Source organism: Miscanthus floridulus, chromosome 3 (genome assembly GCF_019320115.1).
Source record: "Miscanthus floridulus cultivar M001 chromosome 3, ASM1932011v1, whole genome shotgun sequence".
Taxonomy (NCBI): domain Eukaryota; kingdom Viridiplantae; phylum Streptophyta; class Magnoliopsida; order Poales; family Poaceae; genus Miscanthus; species Miscanthus floridulus.
Window position 1 is genome coordinate 88126429 of NC_089582.1, and position 18775 is coordinate 88145203.

Sequence of the window (18775 nt, forward strand, 5' to 3'; positions counted from 1 at the left end):
CATAACGGTTCGTTTTTTAGGCTACCTTATAAATAGAAGCTCCACTCGTGTGTGGAGTCACTTTTGCTCATTCCAACAGCTGAGAAATACGTTTGTGAGTGCCAAGAAGAGCAAGGTCCTAGTGAGGTGATTGAGATTTGAGATTCCAAGAGAGTAGCCTCATTAGTGAATCAAGAGTAGCCAAGTGTGCATCCATCTTCTCATTAGGCTTCGCGTGGTCAAGTGAGAGTTCGTGCTTGTTACTCTTGGTGATCGTCATCACCTAGATGGCTTGGTGGTGATTGGGAGCTTGGTGATCATCTGGCGGAGCTTGTGGGTGACCCAACTCAAGTTGTGAGCGGCTTTGGGTGATTCACCGTGACGGAGTGTCGAAGAATCAACCCATAGAGAGCACTTGATCCTTGCGTGGATCAAGGGGGAGCTACACCCTTGCGCGGGTGCTCTAACGAGGACTAGTGGGGAGTGGCGACTCTCCGATACCTCGGTAAAACATCGCCGCGTTCCTCTCTCTCTATTTACTTTGAGCAATTCAATACTTGTTCTTACATTCATAGAATTGCCATGCTAGAGTAAGTTTGGAACATAGGGTGCAAGTCCGTTGTGCGTTAGATTAATAGAAACACTTTTCTAGGCACAAGGGGTTAATTGGGCTAACCGTAGGATTTGATTATTGCAAGAAAATTTAGAATTAGCCCAATTCACCCCCTCTTTGGTATCTTGATCCTTTCAAGGCCAAGGCCAAGCGCTGGGCTCAGTTGGCCCCTGCCAGAACATGCCACCATCCTCGGCCATCGGCTGGCCAGAACAGGTCATCCTCCCTGCTCTGCGCTGCGTCGTATGGAAGAATGGCGAAAAACACATGTTGCAAGCCTATGTTTCAAGTCTTTCAGATGTTTCATAGGTATGTTGCAAGTGTTTTATGTGGATGTTGCATATGTTGCAAGTGTTTCAGAGGCATGTTGCAAGCTTTTTAATAAAAAATATTTCATTTGTTTTTTAGATGTATTTTTATAAGCGTTTTTTATTTGGATATTGCATATGTTTCACACATGTTGCAAGAGTATGTTGCAATGATTTTCAACTGTTTCTGTCTTATATTGTAGTAAATGATTTCATGTTGTAAATTAAGTGTTTTATGTGGGTGTTGCATATGTGTTCAAGTGTATGTTTTAAATGTTTTATTTGCTTTAGACGTATGTTGCATTCAAGTGTTTCATGTTTCAGATGTGTGTTTAGAGAGTCTTGGGGGCACACCCCGGGGTGCTCGCGGATGGGGCGCACAGGGGCCAGCGATCGGGGCGCGTGGCGCGCCTAGGGTCCTATGGACGGGGACATGCTCGGCCACATCCTGGCTCTCGGGTCTCACCCGCATGGAGAGAGGGGAGCAGTGTTGCTGGAAAGGAGCCACGGGGCAGCGACAAGGGCGGGGTACGCGTGTGAGGCGTTGTGAGGCAGACGAAGCCAGACTACGCGGGTGTTCGGACGCGTGCGTCTATCCAGACATCGGAGCGCTAGCCACGCCCATAAAAAAGAGAAACATTTCCCTTTGAAAATTGTCCATCACATTGAAACAGCATACTTTCTCCGTCCCAAAATAAATACACATCTCGCTTTCCAATGAGTAAAAGCTTTTAAAGTTTTACCAAATTTATACAAAAATATGCTAATATTTTTATGCATAATAATAATTATTAGATTGAGCATGGAGTATACTTCCGTGATTAGCTTATTTGAAGATATAAATGCTCATATTATTTTTTATATTCATAGTCAATTTTTTAATCGAAAAGTGAGATGTGTATTTATTTTGAGATCGAAGGAGTAACAACTATTGTGTGTGTGTGTTTTTTTTTTTGAAATCTTGGTTGCAATGGTTGAATCGACAGAGGAGCAAGTCCAATTACGAAGAAGCAAAGTTGGAACTAAAGACGACGATACGATATTAAGCTGGAACTAAAGACGCTATGAGGTATCGTTCTCATCGGATTTGATTATCAGATCACCGAAGTTGGAACTTAAGAGGCTATGATATCATCGGGTTTTTCTCTCGCGCATGACCTCAAGATTTAATAGTAAATTAATAACACCTGCTGTTTTGTAATCAATCAGGTCGTTGTAGTATAGTGGTGAGTATTCCCGCCTGTCACGCGGGTGACCCGGGTTCGATCCCCGGCAACGGCGGATTTTTTTTTTCTTTTTGTTCCTTTGAGATATTTGCAGGACATCGTTCAATGGGCCTCTACATAGTAATGGGCTTCTCAGAGAGTTTTGTTGGGCCTGAACGAAATAAAACAGCCCCTGCATTGCATCTGCATGACTGCATTTGGTATTTTTGTGGCCGTTCATCGCCGATTTGAAGCGCACAGAAGAGAATATTGTTGGCTGGCAACTTCTCTTGATTTTTTATGAATCACTAACGCAAACACATTCACCTTTATTCACCAGCATGTACACCTGTAACCTTTACTGAGTATTTTTGAAAGACCAAACCAACAGTTGTCGAGATTGGTGAAACCAACGGAGACGTCTCGCTGACTTTGATCCTGAGTTTTCTATGGCCTGAATCCATGTAAAACTCAGGGCCCTTGACATAATAAAAGTCATGATGATAACTTTTAGCAACTAATGAGACTAAGTACAACAACCGAGGACTAGTCTTCAGGCTAACCAAAACGATCTGTTCGACAATTCACAGAATCATTATTTAGATCAACTTGTGTACTCCCTCCGTCAAAAAAAAAAAAAAAAATCAATTTCTAGAATCCGTTCTAGTCATTTTTTTAAGTTGGACTAACTTTATAGAAAAGAGTAAAAACATATGTGACATAAAATGATCCCCTTATAAAAATATATTCTATGCTAAATCCAATGATACTAATTTGATATAATAAATATTAACTTTTTCTATAAATTTGGTTAAAGTTTAAAAAGTTTGACTTAAGACAACCGTCGGTGCAGAAAGTGACCGACAAGTAAATATTTGTAGTTTTGCCGTACGTTGTGATCGAAGGTGGCCTAGCACTCAATAACACAGGGTTTATACTGGTTCAGGCAACGTGCCCTACGTCCAGTTTGAGTCGGTCGGTGACTTTATTCCTGAGCTTAAGTGCTCAGTAGGGTTACAAACGAGAAGGGAAAAGATGGGGGTACAAGAGGTCCGGTCGGAAGGGCCGAGAGTGACGGGAGCCCCGCTATGAGCTAAGTGTTTGAGTGTGTGCTCGTGGCTTGAACCTGGTGGTTCTGCTGTTGTGTAGTAGTGAACTTGATCGATCTAATGAATCTGAATCAACTTACCTGTTGGGAGAGAGCGCATTCCCTTTTATATATGAAGGAGATGGCCTTACAAGTGAGAGAGAGAACGTATGCTTCTAAGCCTTGCTGCCCTTGCTGGCGGGTACAGGATGATGGTAGGTGTCCACAACACTGTTGGATGTCAGATGCACGTAGGAGGTTGTGTTGTTTTCTTCAGGTATGGCAGACGTCGACGCCTGCCACATTGTTGATACCTAGAGGCATGCAAGGAGATTTAACATGTTCGTCTGGTACGGTAAATGCCGGCGCCCACAACATTGTTGATGTCTAGAGGCATGTGGGGGGGCCTTACCGTATAGGAGTTAATGATGCCCACAATACTGTAGGGGAAAATGTCGGTGCCTACAACACTGCTTGGGTTCTATCGTGCCAGGAGGGTCGCAGGGTACTGCCTGGCAGGTGCGTAGGGTATGGTCCCTGGTATTGTAGTTTGACTTGCGCGTCCTGCCTTACTTTCCCCATCCGTTCCCTGGTCCTTACCGAGCGGGCGTCCCCGATCGGTTAATCCCAGTCGGCTCTGAATGCGCCAGTCGGAGAAGAGCAGTGAGTAGGGTTTTGGTGTATCCCTAGTTGGAGACGCGGGTCGAAGTCGGAAGTAGTGCTTTGGCCAGGCCTTCCGGTCGAAGAGGCCATCCGGAGGCGGACTGGAGACCGAAGTGAGTGCTCCGGTCAAAGAGGTGGGCCAGAGTTGTAAAACGGCGCCGTTCCTCCTCGGCTGGATCTTCCGGTCGGTGATTGGATCGCCCCTCTGGCTTGTTGTTTAGGTACTTAGGTCGGCCCATCAGTTGCGCGTTGTTTGCAATGTTGCCTGCTGGGCCGAGCCTCTGTTGGGAAGCTTGTCCGCGAGGGACCCCGGGTTTATGAATCCGACAGGAGCCCCCGAGCCCTCGGGCGATTCGGGTAGAATCATCGGGGGGATTTTTGTCTTGACGGTGGGTGTAGCCCCCGAGCCCCCGGGCGATTCGGGCAGAATCGTCTAGGGGTTTTTTCGTGTTGCCAGCGGGAGAGGTTTTCGTTTCCTTAGCGGGTGCGCACTAGCGCACCCACGGGTGTAGCCCCTGAGCCCCCGATCAATTTGGGCAGAATCGTCTGGAGGGTGTTGTTAGCGGGCGTGTGTGCTTGTTTCTTAGTTGAGACGGAGTCGTCAACCAAGGCATCATTGCGCAACCGAGACGGTTAGTTTGGGGATTGAGTGAGATGGAGCTCGCGGATCCAGGCGTCGGTGCGTGCCGTGGGATCGGGCGAGGCAGTTAGTTTCAAGGATCAGACGAGATAGAGCTCATGGGCCCTGGCATCGGTGTGCGCCGTGGGATTGAGCTAGGTAGTTAGTTTTAGGGATCGGACGAGACGGAGCTCGTGGGTCCTAGCGTCGGTGCGCACCGGGGGATTGGGCAAGTCAGAGTCATGGATCCTGGCCTTGGTGCAGCCCGTGCAGCCGAGGCAGTTAGTTAGTTAGTTTTAGGGATCGGACGAGCCGGAGCTCACGGATCCTGATGAGGCGAGTTTGGGGTCACAGACCCAGGCGTTTTGGTGTGTAGTCGAGGCGTAGCCGAGGGATGGGGCAAGTTTTGAGTCGTAGACCCAGACGTTTGATGTGCAGTCAAAGTGTAGCCAAGGGATGGGCGAGTTTGGGGTTGTAGACCCAGACATTTGGTGTGCAGTCAAAGCATAGCTGAGGGATGGGGCGAGTTCAGGGTCGTAGACCCTAGCGTTTGGTGTGCAGTCAAAGCATAGCCAAGGAATAGGGCGAGTTTGAGGTCGTAGACCTAGGCATTTGGTGTGCAGTCAAAGTGTAGCCGAGGGATGGGGCGAGTTCAGGGTCGCAGACCCTAGGTGTTTTGGTGTCTTGAGCCACCGAGCCCCATTAGGCCTTGGTAGGGGTTGGTTTGAGTTGTGTGCATTACCCCATCCTCGGTTTCTCACAACCGGAGGGGTTGAGCTTTGTCGCTTGCCTCGATCATTTGGGCTCAAGTGACGCGCTCGGTGAGCTCGCTAACAGGTATGATCGAGTGGAATCCGGGTCCGTCGTTCATGATGGGGTCGACATAGCCCTCTTGTGTTATTCCACTGCTCCTTTACCTACCACCCGGTAGATGCCTGGGTTGTTTCGGAGACTGACCCAGGTGGCCTGCTAGCCACCCCTTCGATGGAGATTCTGTGGGTTTGGCAGAGGTTTACGATCAAATAAGAAGGTTGAGATGACCCTGTCTGCTTTGGGGCAGACCAGGAGAGGGCTGCACGGGGCTCATCTGCATTTGCTCCCCTAGCTCTATTTGACAAGGGGCAGCCTCGAGCCCTTTGTGGGCTGGCCTTTGAACCTCTGTCGGTCGTTGCTCATGTTGAATGAGGCAACTACCGCTTCGTGACGCAACACGGAGCGTTGTGATGCATTTTGCCAAATGTGCGATGCCTTAGTTCCTGAGCCCCCGGGTGGTTCAGGTCCTGAATTGTCCAGAGGGCACTGGCGTATGGAATGAATGCGTGTATAGATGTATGAAATGATTATAAAGAAATAGCGTGGGTCGGTAGTGTTACCTTGATGACTCAAGTGATGGGGTTTGAAGAGCTCTAATCAGAAATGTCCGATCGAGAACCTTGCTTGTCGTTCGTGATGGAGTTGGCATGGCCTATATGGGCGTCCCTTCGCTCCTTACCTATCTCTTGGTGTTTTCTTGAGCTGTTCGATCGACTTAGGAAGCCCGAAGGTTTCTCATGGCGGAGATCCAGTCGTTTGGGTTTTTCCAAGTCCCACCTGGGGAGGTGGAGAGCCGCCTGTGCATGGTGATGCTTTGGTTTTTGCGCTCGGCGTGCGGTAGTGGTGGGCCATACCTAGGCCATGTCCCATCTTACCAGGTGGCGTTCTGTCTGACCAGGTGTTGTTCCTTCGGTCAGTGTGCGTCCCATCGGTCAGGGTGTGTCCCATCGTTTCCCATACGCATTGAATGGGAGAAAGGCGAGAGTTTTTCGCTCTGATCTTTTGCCCCTCTTCTGCTGTCGCATTTCCTCCTTAAATAGGGGGAGGGAGAGGACTTTTCGTCATAGTCCTTTGCCAGTTCTCCAACTATTGTCTCTCCTCCTTCTTCCTCTTCATCGAGAGTGCCTGTATGCCATGGCGGTTCCTAAGTGAGATAGAGGGTAAGCGAGGGGGAGGACTTACAAATTCTTTTGTGAATCCAGAGCATGATGATGAGATAGAGGCTGCTCGGGGTGGTGCTGGTCGTCTTTGCCTGAGAAGGGGCGGCTTTCTCCGAAGGAGGTGGCACGCTGGATTCATCTGCGAGGCCTTTTTTAGGATTGAGCTGTGTGTGGATTTTTTCCGGTGGATCTTCACCGGGCGAGCCTTGTCGGAGGGGAAGTTGCCTAGGATCGTGCTGGTGGAGGGTTCCGTGCCTACAACTGCTCAGGTTGGCCAGTTCATAAAGTTTGATAAGATCTCTTCCAGCTATAGTGGTCATACTTTGGTGGCAGCGTCCCTGCCCAGGAGCGACCTCGACTGCATGAGAAGGTCTAGAGCTCCATGCTCTTCTGCTGAGCATCTATGGGTGCGACGCCCTTGAGGTACCCATTGCGCTCGTCGAAGTCGAGGGAGCAGAACCGAGCAGGTCCCTTGAGGTACTCATTGCGCTCGCTGAAGTCGAGAGAGCAGAACTAGGCGGGTCCCTTGAGGTACCCATTGCGCTCGCCGAAGTCAAGGGAGCAGAACCGGGCAGGGCCCCTATGGCAGTGGTTATGTCCGGCGGCGTGTGCCATGGCCTTTCCTTTGGCGTCAGGCGATGTCGTCGAGCGGCCACAGTAGTATTTGGATTAGAAGTAGTTAGAAAATATAATAGTTGAGTTCGTGGGCGAGCCCTCGTGTGAACAGTTTTTGTATCAATGAATCCATCAGCTCTGTTCTTATGATAGAACCACTATCCATTCCTTGTTTTTATCCTAGCATAACTTTTGTTTTTATCCTTTCTTTTTCGCACCTACCTGTTAGTTCCATAGGCTGTAGCTATTAAGAACCTAGGCATGGCCCATGGGGCTTGGCTACTCATAATCGTTGGTCATGGTGGGGTGTGTTCGGTTAGGAGTAAGAACAGAGTCACATAGGCCAATCAAAATGAATGGAACGCGCTTCCATTCGGGGACAAAGTTGTTAATATGTGATAGTAAAAAAGAGAGGTAGTATTTAGTATTGTATCCTCATGGAGCCCCCGAGCGGCCTAGGCTAAAAGTGTTTGGGCTAGGGGGCTTTACAGGAGCAAGTGTTGACTAAAAAGCGGTAAGACCAAATTTAGGAGAAAAATAACGTAGCTATTCAATGTTCTAAGTGGCTAAATCATTTGCGGGTCTCCTATAACAGTCTAGAGGGAGGAACCTATTAGAGAGAGACTAAAAACTAAACAATGGGAAGAGATGGCTGGTTGGGGGCAGCCCTCCTCTTATTTATAGAGGCCATTACACATTCCCAACATACCCATAGATATTTTAGAGCCGAAACACTTAGCTAGGGGCATAATGGTCCAACTCCCAAACCATAGATCTGATGGCCACACTCCCTTCATGGATTTGCTTCACCTTGACGCAACCTCCATGATGGTGCCATGTACCGCCTTCGATTCCCGCCGGAACCATGCCCTGGGTTTTGAGGCCCAAACCCAGAAACCATCCATAGGGTGGTTTTGAGGCTCAACCACCAAACCATAGTGAGTAGCGTACTCCATACACCAGTGACACAGCCCGCTTCACCATGTACTCTTGTGCCTGTCGATGTCCCTAGGTGCCTGCCACCACAACCAACCACCCGGCTTCTCTAGTCCCTCAGTCAAGTCCCAACATCCATCCTTCACCGCTCCTAGTCCATCGGCACAGACCCGCATGACCTTCACCTTCACCTTCACCATCGATCACCACCTCGGAGCTCTACACCTGCACACCACAAGCCAAGAGATATGTTGCACACTCACTCACTCCCTGGTTAGTCCACATGACTCAACCCAAGACGATACACCATTGATAATCACTCATCACAACACTTGAACCATAAGGGCACATATCAACCTTGTGTTCACAATCTCCCTCTTGATGAGTGCTGTCAACACCAACAACACAAAGGCAAAACAAAACAAAAACAAAAGCAAGGAAAAACACAGAACTCACTCAAATGACCAAAAACCAAACAAAGCTAAAACCAGGTCATTTGAAATGAGCAAAGCTTGGTCCCCAAAGACATGGGCAATGACTTGATGCAACCAAGCAAAGAACAGCTAGCCCTCAAGAAGAGGCAACAAACGGGCTCAACACCACTAGCAAAAAATAGAGCAAACTCCAAAACACAGCTAGCTCGGCCCTCCAAAAGAGGCAAAGGCTCAACACACCTAGCAAAAGCAGCTCAAGTGCAACTCCCCCTGAACAAATGCAACTCCTCACAAATCAATGCACTCTCAACAAGGTCACCCTCTTGGGTAAATGTGACTCCCCCTCGTCATGGTGAGAGGTCTTTGTGTCTATTTCTCCCCCTTGTTGATAAATGCACTCAGTAAGAATCCCAAAACTGCAACTCCCCCTCAAAATATGCATGAATGCAGAAAATGAAGGAGCTTCAGAGGTATGTTGGTATTTCTTATGTCTATTGGATAATTCCGCAAGCACAAAGAATATACCGCTGTAGAACTTCACCCGGGAGTATTTCAAGGTATTGCTATTTATTTTTATCCCAAGGGAAAGCGATAGCTAGGAATGATAATAAAAGAGAGATCCTTATATACCACAACTTAGTATCAACTAGTATAGGGGGGGGGGTAAACAGAATATGGTAGGAAGGGATGATGATGAAACAAGCCAAGATAAAGATAAGATAACTAGTAAGTATAGCTAGGTGGGAGGACAATGAGAGAGTAAAAGACTCCTATGTTTCTAACTCTACTCCTGTAACTTAATCAAACCACACAATTGAGACACACAAATTGATACCTCACAACAAGTATGCTAGGAGATAGGCAAGACAATAGGGGATGAAACCCCTATCTGAAGCGACTACCTTTTTATGTGGGCCCTACCTTTTAAGAACTTGCCTACAACACGTGGTGGAATACAAAGGCTAGACAGGGCTATCACCACCTGCTAGCTACCACAAACAATCTGTGCAACAAGCAGTAACCAAAGGCAAGATCGTGTATAAGCGCCACGCTTAAACCTTCTCTCACTACTTGTAACATCCTAATGGGCCAAAGTGGGCCCAATTCAATCCAGGCATGGGCCGGCGTTACTGTAGCAAAACGGGCCAGCTACCACAGCATCCGAATTCCGGGTTACTGTAGACCGAGCACCGTTCACCTGAAAATGATTCGGACAAATTCGGGGGTACTGTTCACATGAGTTTACTGTAGCACCACAAAAAACACTGCGCAACTAGTTAGTACCATAGTGGAAACTCTGAATTCGCCGGATCGACTTAAATACCAGGGCCAGGGACACATAGTAACCTTCGGTTAACCATTTTGAACGAAGCGGGGACGAAAGTTCAAGCGGGTTGCTACGCGGGTGGGACCACTCCTAGGAAGAGTGGGCCTGGGCCATGTATGTCAGGACTAGACGTTACACTACTCTAGCTATAATTATGAGGCCAACTAGAGCACCCTGTGACAGGCGATGATCACAAAACAGGTGTGTTTCTAGGATCACAATCTAGTGTATAACAACTCTATGACCAAATAAGCCACAACAATACTATAACTAGTATAATATTGCATAAAGTAAAGACTAAGTAAAGTAGAGAAAGAGTAATATATTAAATAAGAAGACAGCTCCGGAAGACCCGAGCAAAGCTCACTACTCAACTCTAACTCCCACTCTAGACTACACTACTAAGATAAAGTGGACTAACTACTCTTCACTTGAGCTTGTAGGCTTCTTCACCATGAATGGAGAGGGGGAGTGGCCCTCTATTTATAGGTGGTGGTGGAGGAGCGCCACGTCAATGATCCGTGTGACCTTGATCATGCAACCATTGGATCCACCACCATAGAACTGCCTTAAATCCAAGGGCTAGGGTCATTTGGCATGTCCTAAATGTGCGGGGAATGCGGTGGAGGGCTAGAGCCTCCATGGGGAGGTCGACCGTCCTGCCTATGGCAGCTGGGCTCCACCACTTCCTTTTGTCACGTTGGATGTTTCGCTGTGGGCCCATGAATCCATTTGACTTCATCCTCCACCCTTGAGAGAAGACACAAGTGTGATCCAAGGGTGGGGAATGGCTCTGGGATACTTCACATGGATCCTGCCACATTAGCATGGCCTGGTGGGTCCATAGGCAGGTCGGGCGACCTGCATATGGAGGCTCCACCGGCTCATTTGCCTCCATTTGTCATTTCATGCATAAAAATACATCAAGGTACAAGTGGAACTTGTTATTGATAAAATATGTTTCATGACATGTCTCTATTCCTTTAAACCGACGTTGTTGACGGTGTTTTGAGTGTGTAGTTTTATGACATTTTCACCATCAACAATATCCCCCAAGTTTAACCTTTGCTCGTCCCCAGCAAACAATTAAACTTAGCCTCGACGGATCAGGAGTTGCTACTATGCTTCACATCTCAAGAGTACCATGTGTTTAACAAACATACTTCTCTTTGAATGGAAAAATTAGCAATATTGAAAACTCACCTATATTATCTTAGTCCTTCATGGGGCGTATGGCCTTTTCCTTCGTCTTGGGCTGTTGAGAGATAGAACAACTTTTGACTTGAGCACTATTTTTCTCATTCCGCATAAGTTTCTTATAGGAGGGTTTGCAATATTTTTCAAAAGAAAACTTAATGTTCCTCAAATGGTACTCTCATGTCGCTCAAATGGTGTATGATTCCTCACCAAGGCTCATTTTTGAAGTTTCCTTATTTTCCATCCTATCTCTAAAAGGCTTATGTGGAGTTTGGGTAGGGATGAAAGATGTAGCATACTTACCTTGCATATGTTGTAAAGCCAAATCTCGGATCCATGGAGAGAAGTGTCATACTCTTAGATCAAGATGTGCATGTGTGGAACATGGAAAATGTGATGGTAAATATAATATGCTCCTCTATTTGTTATGATCTCTCTCTCTAACTTATTTTTGAGACATGGCTATCACTTTTATTCATGAGCCTTCATGTGCTCACATTTTTTCAATGCTATGGACCTTCATGTGTCCACATTTTTTTTCTTTTCTTTTCTTTCTCAATACTTTTGCATAGCCCATGTCTCTTCTACTAAAAATCATATTTAGAGAGAGATCACACTTTTAGCGCATGGAGCATTTATTTTGATGGAAAATGGAAAGCATGTTTTTGCGTACTTCCAGTGTAGAAGCAGCATATGTATGTGGTGTGTACGTGATTTTGATGTTGGGAGCATGATAAGTCTCTCAATAAGGGTCAACAAGACTTGACAAAACTCAACACAAAGCAAGCAACTTATGTGGAAGGCTTAAACCATGAAAGAGCATACTTACCTTGCATATGTTGTAAAGCCAAATCTCTGATAGTCATTCCTATTTGGAACAATATTATAGCAGCTCTTGTGTCACTATTTCATGTATCACAACAACCTAGACTTAGTTACAGCACTTGCAACCCACAAAGTTTTAGGTTCATGATGGTTTCATATGAGCCAAGTAATCCATACTTAGAGAAATATCAAGTTGTAAACTAGGTGCTAGAGAAACATTAACAGAGCAACTATTCATCATTTTCATGAGGAAGATAAACATGCATGAAGCATATATAAGCAAAGGGAAATATTTTTGGTCTTTTTTTTATCATATTCAGTTTTTTATGCCACGCAATGATGGAAATAAAATGAACCAAGTAGAATGCAATATGCAAAGGTAGGGAATACTTACCTTAGTGGGGAAGGGAACCTCCCCCAAGCTTGCCTTTTGCTCACTGTCCTGGATGTGGTGGTGGGTAGAATTCCCACCATCCTTCCCATTGAGGGTTATGTTCTTCTAGAGCTTCAATGAGTTGGGCATTTTGTTGGACCACATCAAGGGTGGCTTCTTGCTCAATGCGTAGCTCGCCCATCCCATTGGCAAGCTAGTCCATCTCCTACCAACAGCCACGATGTTCCCTATCTCGTGCGGATGAGAAGGAAGCTCGTGTGTCGTGGGCGCATGGTGGATGCGAGGAGGCATGCCCTGGACCCTGATATGTCCATGGCGCTTGATGTTGCCTCCTCGCCATCTTCTTCATCATCACCTGTATCTCGCAAGGTGCCACCTTGCTCAAATTGAGCAGCCCGTGACATGTCTCGTGTCACCCTGTCTGTACCTGTAAAACTTCAGCGTCTTGCCTCTGGGTCCAAGTCAAAGGTTAGCTGGCGAACCCTATACAGCTGATGTTTCTCATTTGGGAGAGGGACTTCAGCTGTATGGCCACGATAAATCATTTTTAGACCACCCCTTGGACCTTTTTTTAGCATGTGGGCATGTATAAAGTATTCCTCAGTGATTATGCCCCTATCCGTAGTTATGAACTCAAACGGATGTGCACCCTCTAGCAGGTTAATTGTGTCGGCAATACGAGTAATTAGAGAGGTGAACTCAATAGGCCCCCCTCTACTAAACACTCCTTGCCAAAAAGCAACTAAGAGCTTGATAGGTGAAACACGAATTTTATGGTTCATGGCACACAACAATTTTAATTCTTCCGTGCTTAGTGAGTGAACATCACTGCCAGGAAAAAGAGTGACAACTATCTAATAATGAAGAAAGCGCACGGTAGGATTATGGATTTCATTAGGTCTTGGATTAGATCAATTAAGAGAATTTGTTATAGCTTCCCAAAACTCAACTTTCTTCAACCTACGGGTGGCGTGGTCTAAGTCTAGCAAGTTTGCATTATCGAAACCAAGAGCAACATTTAATTGTCTCCAAGTAAGATTATACTCTTGATTGAACATACGAAAATAAACTCCATCATGTGTAATTTGTAGAGAGCATAAGAACTCTATGGTAAGAAGTTTTATTCTTAGTTCATCAATTTGCTAGAAACTTTCCCAACCAATTGTAGAAAAGACAGTGGTGAATTCCATATCCATACCTCAGCAGCTGAGGAGAGCAGGATCAATTACCTTTGTGTGCTCATATGTGCGCTCCTGAATAGAGAGGTACCTCTGGTACTCTTATTGGTTGAACAAGAGACTGCTCTTAGGATCTAGTGCTCTGGTACCCAAGGGAAAGCGGTAGCTAGGAATGACAATAAAAGAGAGATCCTTATATACCACAATTTAGTATCAACTAGTATAGGGGGGGGGGGGTAAACGGAATATGGTAGGAAGGGATGATGATGAAACAAGCCAAGATAAAGATAAGATAACTAATAAGTATAACTAGGTGGGAGGACAACAACAGAGTAATGGACTCCTATGCTTCTAACTCTACTCCTGTAACTTAATTAAACCACACAATTGAGACACATAGATTGATACCTCACAACAAGTATGCTAGGAGATAGGCAAGACAATAGGGGATGAAACCCCTATCTGAAGCGGCTACCTTTTTATGGGGGCCCTACCTTTTAAGAACTTGCCTACAACACGTGGTGGAATACAAAGGCTAGACAGGGCTATCACCACCTGCTAGCTACCATAAACAATCCGTGCAACAAGCGGTAACTAAAGGCAAGATCGTGTATAAGCACCACGCTTACACCTTCTCTCACTACTCTAGCTATAATTACGAGGCCAACTAGAGCACCCTGTGACAGGCGATGATCGCAATACAGGTGTGTTTCTAGGATCACAATCTTGTGTATAACAACTCTATGACCAAATAAGCCACAACAATACTATAACTAGTATAATATTGCACAAAGTTAAGACTAAGTAAAGTAGAGAAAGAGTAATATATTGAATAAGAAAACAGCTCCGGAAGACCCAAGCAAAGCTCACTACTCAATTCTAACTCCCACTCTAGACTACACTACTAAGATAAAGTGGACTAACTACTCTTCACTTGAGCTTGTAGGCTTCTTCACCATTAATGGAGAGGGGGGAGTGACCCTCTATTTATAGGTGGTGGTGGAGGAGCGCCACATCAGAGATCCGTGTGACCTTGATCATGCAACCATTGGATCCACTGCCATAGAACCACCTTAAATCCAAGGGCCACAGTCATTTGGCATGTGCTAAATGTGTGGGGAAGGTGGTGGAGGGCTGGAGCCTCCATGGGGAGGTTGGCCGACCTGCCTATGGTAGCTGGGCTCCACCACTTCCTTCTAGAAGGTGTCCCCACATACATGGAGTGTGTTGGCCACTTTTGTCACATTGGATGCTTCGCTGTGGGCCCATGAATCCGTGTGACTTCATCCTCCACCCTTGAGAGAAGACACAAGTGTGATCCAAGGGTGGGGAATAGCTCTGGGATACATAACATGGATCCTACCACCTTAGCATAGTCTGGTGGGTCCATAGGTAGGTCGGGCGACCTACATATGGAGGCCCCACCGTCTCATTTGCCTCCATTTGTCATCTCCTGCATAAAAATACCTCAAGGTACAAGTGGAACTTGTTATTGATAAAATATGTTTCATGACATGTCTCTCTTCCTTTAAACCGACGTTGTTGACGGTGTTTTGAGTGTGTAATTTTATGACATTTTCACTGTCAACAGGGTATAGCAATCAGAATGAAAAGATGCTCTAAGTGGTGTTGTCCTATGAGTATAGCAACAAATACAAGTGCTAGTAGATGCTCAAACTGATCATATGAAACAAAATGTACAAGTGTAAACATGTAGATCAGTTTTAAGCAGTTTCAAAGAGATGTTCACCACTAAGGATAGCACATAGCATGTATAAGCAGGAAATCAACCAAGTGCTAACAAGTGTATACCAGGTGAACAATCCCAAATAGCGGTCAATCAACATGCCAAAGATGAACCTAAGACTTGTGTTTTTTCAAATTTTATCAAATTTTTAGAGTTGACGGCTTAACACAAGAATTAGTCAAAGCATGTGATTGCGAGAGGTTGTAAGCATTGTCATTGTCTAACTTTTCAACCGGGCGCAACCTATGCTAGTAAAGGGACCGTGACGCCTAAGAGGGGGGGGTGAATTAGGCAACTTAAAATTCTAACTCCAAACTATGGCCTCTTTTTTTAATCTCTAGCAAAACCTACGCAAAAGATAATCTATCTAGATGTGCAACTACGGTTTTGCTAGTGTGTTGCTATCTCTACCGCAAATGATAATAATATGATCAATGTAAATGCGGAAGCTTAAAGAGCAAGGTAGAGATATGCAAACTCCCGTCGATGACTCTGGTATTTTTACCAAGGTATCGAGAAGCGCGCAAGCTTCCCCCTAGTCCTCGTTGGAGCCCCTTGCAAGGAATTCCTCGCAAGGGCCAAGCTCCCGGTCGGGTAACTCCGTGGATAGCCTCGGGCCTTCCCCACGCGCAAGTGGGTCTCTGATGTGCCTTCCGGCAAGCCTCTCCCGGATGCTTCCCGCCGTCTTCACTATCAAGCTTCCGGCCGAAACACCGCGGGCCTTGTTCCCTTCGGTACACGGTGGTGGCCGCACCACAAACGCGGTTGGTGCGATCTTGCAAGACTTCAAGCCCCTCCGATGTACAACACTTGTGCTCGCAAGCACGGGGTGGCAAGAGGTATGCAAACCTCACTAAACACTAGGCAAACACCTAGAGCAAGTGCATGAGCGGTGGTCTAATCAACCTAAGCACTTCGCAAAGCACTTATGCTAATCATCTAATAACACACTAAGCACTATGCATGTGATCACTAAAATGGTGCATCAACACCCTTGGTATGTTTCATCAGCTCCACCCTACTCGAATGGCCAGTTGGGGGTTGTATTTATAAGCCCCACTGAAAAAATAGCCGTTGGGGTTGAACTCCCGCAAATCTGCTACTGACCCGATGCTGAGATCGTCCTGACTGGACACGTCCGGTCGTCCCGACCGTTGCAGCCACGAACTACCGATCGGACGCTGCCAGCGTCCGGTCGCCTGCCACCGAATGCGTCCGGTCGCAGTTTCGCGCGCCTAGAACCTCTCTGTACTCGATCGGACGCTGTGTTTCTGCGTCCGGTCGGTTGCCGCTAGCGTCCAGTCCTCGCGTCCGGTCGCCTGTCTGCCGAGCCACCGGTCTAGCGTCTGGTCGCGCTTTCAGCGTCCGGTCCAGCGTCCGGTCGCCTCTACGAGCTCGTTTCTTCGTGATCTTGCATACGGCTTGGTTCCTATCTTCATGCTTGGACTTTGCTTGATATCTTGGGTCTTCACTTGTGCTTCTAATGTCTTGCTTGAGGTGTTGATCATCGGATCATCACGTCGCCTTCGTCCAAGTCACGTCTTGCACCCTATTGGACTACAAAACAGACACTTGCAAATTCATTAGTCCAATTTGGTTGTGTTGGTCATCAAACACCAAAATCCAAGGTAAATGGGCCAAGGGTCCATTTTCCTTACAATCTCCCCCTTTTTGGTGATTGATGCCAACACGACCAAAGCAAGTAAATAATAAAAAATTTAAATTTAACAACTTCCTACTTGCTAGGATGCAATGCAAAGGGCAAGTTTATGATGCTAAGAGATACTACATGAAAGACTATGATACCAATTGAAGACCTAGCTTGCCCTTGCAAATGTCCCCATGTGGCATTATGGATTAAAGTTTTGCTTCTTATAAATTCTCCCCATTACTTAAACTAATCCATAATCCACTATCCTCCCTTTCTTGGACCATTACCATCTGTAAACATTTACTTAATGCTTGCCTTTGGTCCTCCAAATTCTCCCCCTTTGGCATCAAACACCGAAAAGAAAGACATTAGTAGCACAAGGGAGGGTCAAATTTCATGATCCTTTGTGTATAGAGTGAAATGGATCACAAAATTTGACTCTCACATTATATAGACTAAGCTCCCCCTAAATATATGCATACATATGGTAGAAAGCAAAGCATATGCATAATTAGCAATTTGTTGCACAAGAGAGTTTAATCTATATAATGCATGGAGAAAGCATATAAAAATGAAATGAAACCAACATGATGATGCCAATAGAAGAATGATGCTTAACTCCAGGGACTCCAATTTCCTTACAATGAGACTACTACACATGTGATAGGTTTGAAAGATTGATACCATTTGTAAAAGTGTTAGTCTCAAAGCATCCAAGTTGTAGAATTACTCCCCTTAAATATGTGCACACAAAAAAAATACCACTTGAAAGATGACATCTCATGAATGTGAGAATCATTTTTAAAATGGATATTCGGAAGAGATTATCTACAATTTGGATATTGGCACATATTAGATGAACAATAGTAAAACAAGCTATGTGCCATGCTCTTAAACAATTGTGAACCATGTAGGTTTGCTCCAAGGGTTAAGAATGAAACTGAGCACGCCTACCATATGATATACCTAGTGTATGCATGACAAAAGATATAAGAATTCAAATGCAAACATAGGCATGAAGAGTAACTAGATGCTAAAAGATACCAATTGTAGGAAAAATTTTAAGTCTAATACCAATTGAAGTAAATTGAATCTAGTTACCTGTCATGGGAAGGGGAATTTGGGTCCATAGTATTCACTAACCCACTTGGCAATAACTTTGTCCAACATGATGCACCCCATGAAATGCACCCATACTTTGCCAAGTCTCCAAATTCCCCAATGTCCGATGGACTTCTCACTTCCCTTTTGGGATCCAAACCTTCTTGGTGCTCTTCATATTTGAAATGATTTCCTTTGGCACCCAAAAGCGTTTGACCCCATTGTTGACTTGCTTGTTCACCTTGATGGCCACCACCTTGTCATTTTTCTTCTTTTTCAAGAGATAAGGTGTGGAGGCCTTTTTATCCACCTTGTTGGTGTAGGTGTTGGAGAGCTTTCTTGTTTGCTTTTTCTCCTTCTTCTTTGCTCCTCCCCCATTCTTCACCTTGCACTCATAGGACTTGTGACCTTCCTTGTGGCACACGTAACAAACCACGGTTTGTCCTTCATCAAGCTTCTTCACTCCCTTGACGGTGTTATCTTGATGAAGTTGGGTTTGCTTCGCCTTGCCTTTCACTTGAGTCAAGTCCTTGGTGAGGCGAGCTACTTCTTGCTTGAGTTGCTCATTCTCTTTTGCAACCTCTTGTGTGCATGTATCTACAATCATTTTCTCAACACAAGCTTGGTTGCACAAAGGTGAGTCTAAACATAAATCATTGCAAGAGGTAGATGCATCCTTTTTAATTATGTCATTTCTTTTAGATGCCTTGATGGGGGTATTTTTGATGGCCTCAAGATTAGCAACTTTATTTGTTAGCTAATCACAATGCTTGCACATGATTTCCATTTTAGCAAGCAAACTTTGATAATCATTTTGTGAGCTAGCTAACTTTTCTTTTAATTTTTCATTTTTCTTTTCAAGTTGCTTATCATTGATTGTGCATGCACTCGTTGTCGCACTAGCCTCAAGTTGCTCAATTTTA

General features: G+C 45.6%; 1 non-coding gene across 1 annotated transcript; it reads left to right on the forward strand.

Moving 5' to 3' along the window:
• Window positions 1-2109: 2109 nt before the first annotated feature.
• TRNAD-GUC (transfer RNA aspartic acid (anticodon GUC)) lies at window positions 2110-2181 on the forward strand. The gene has a single exon. It is a non-coding gene; the product is annotated as a tRNA-Asp (tRNA).
• The last annotated feature ends 16594 nt before the right edge of the window (window positions 2182-18775 follow it).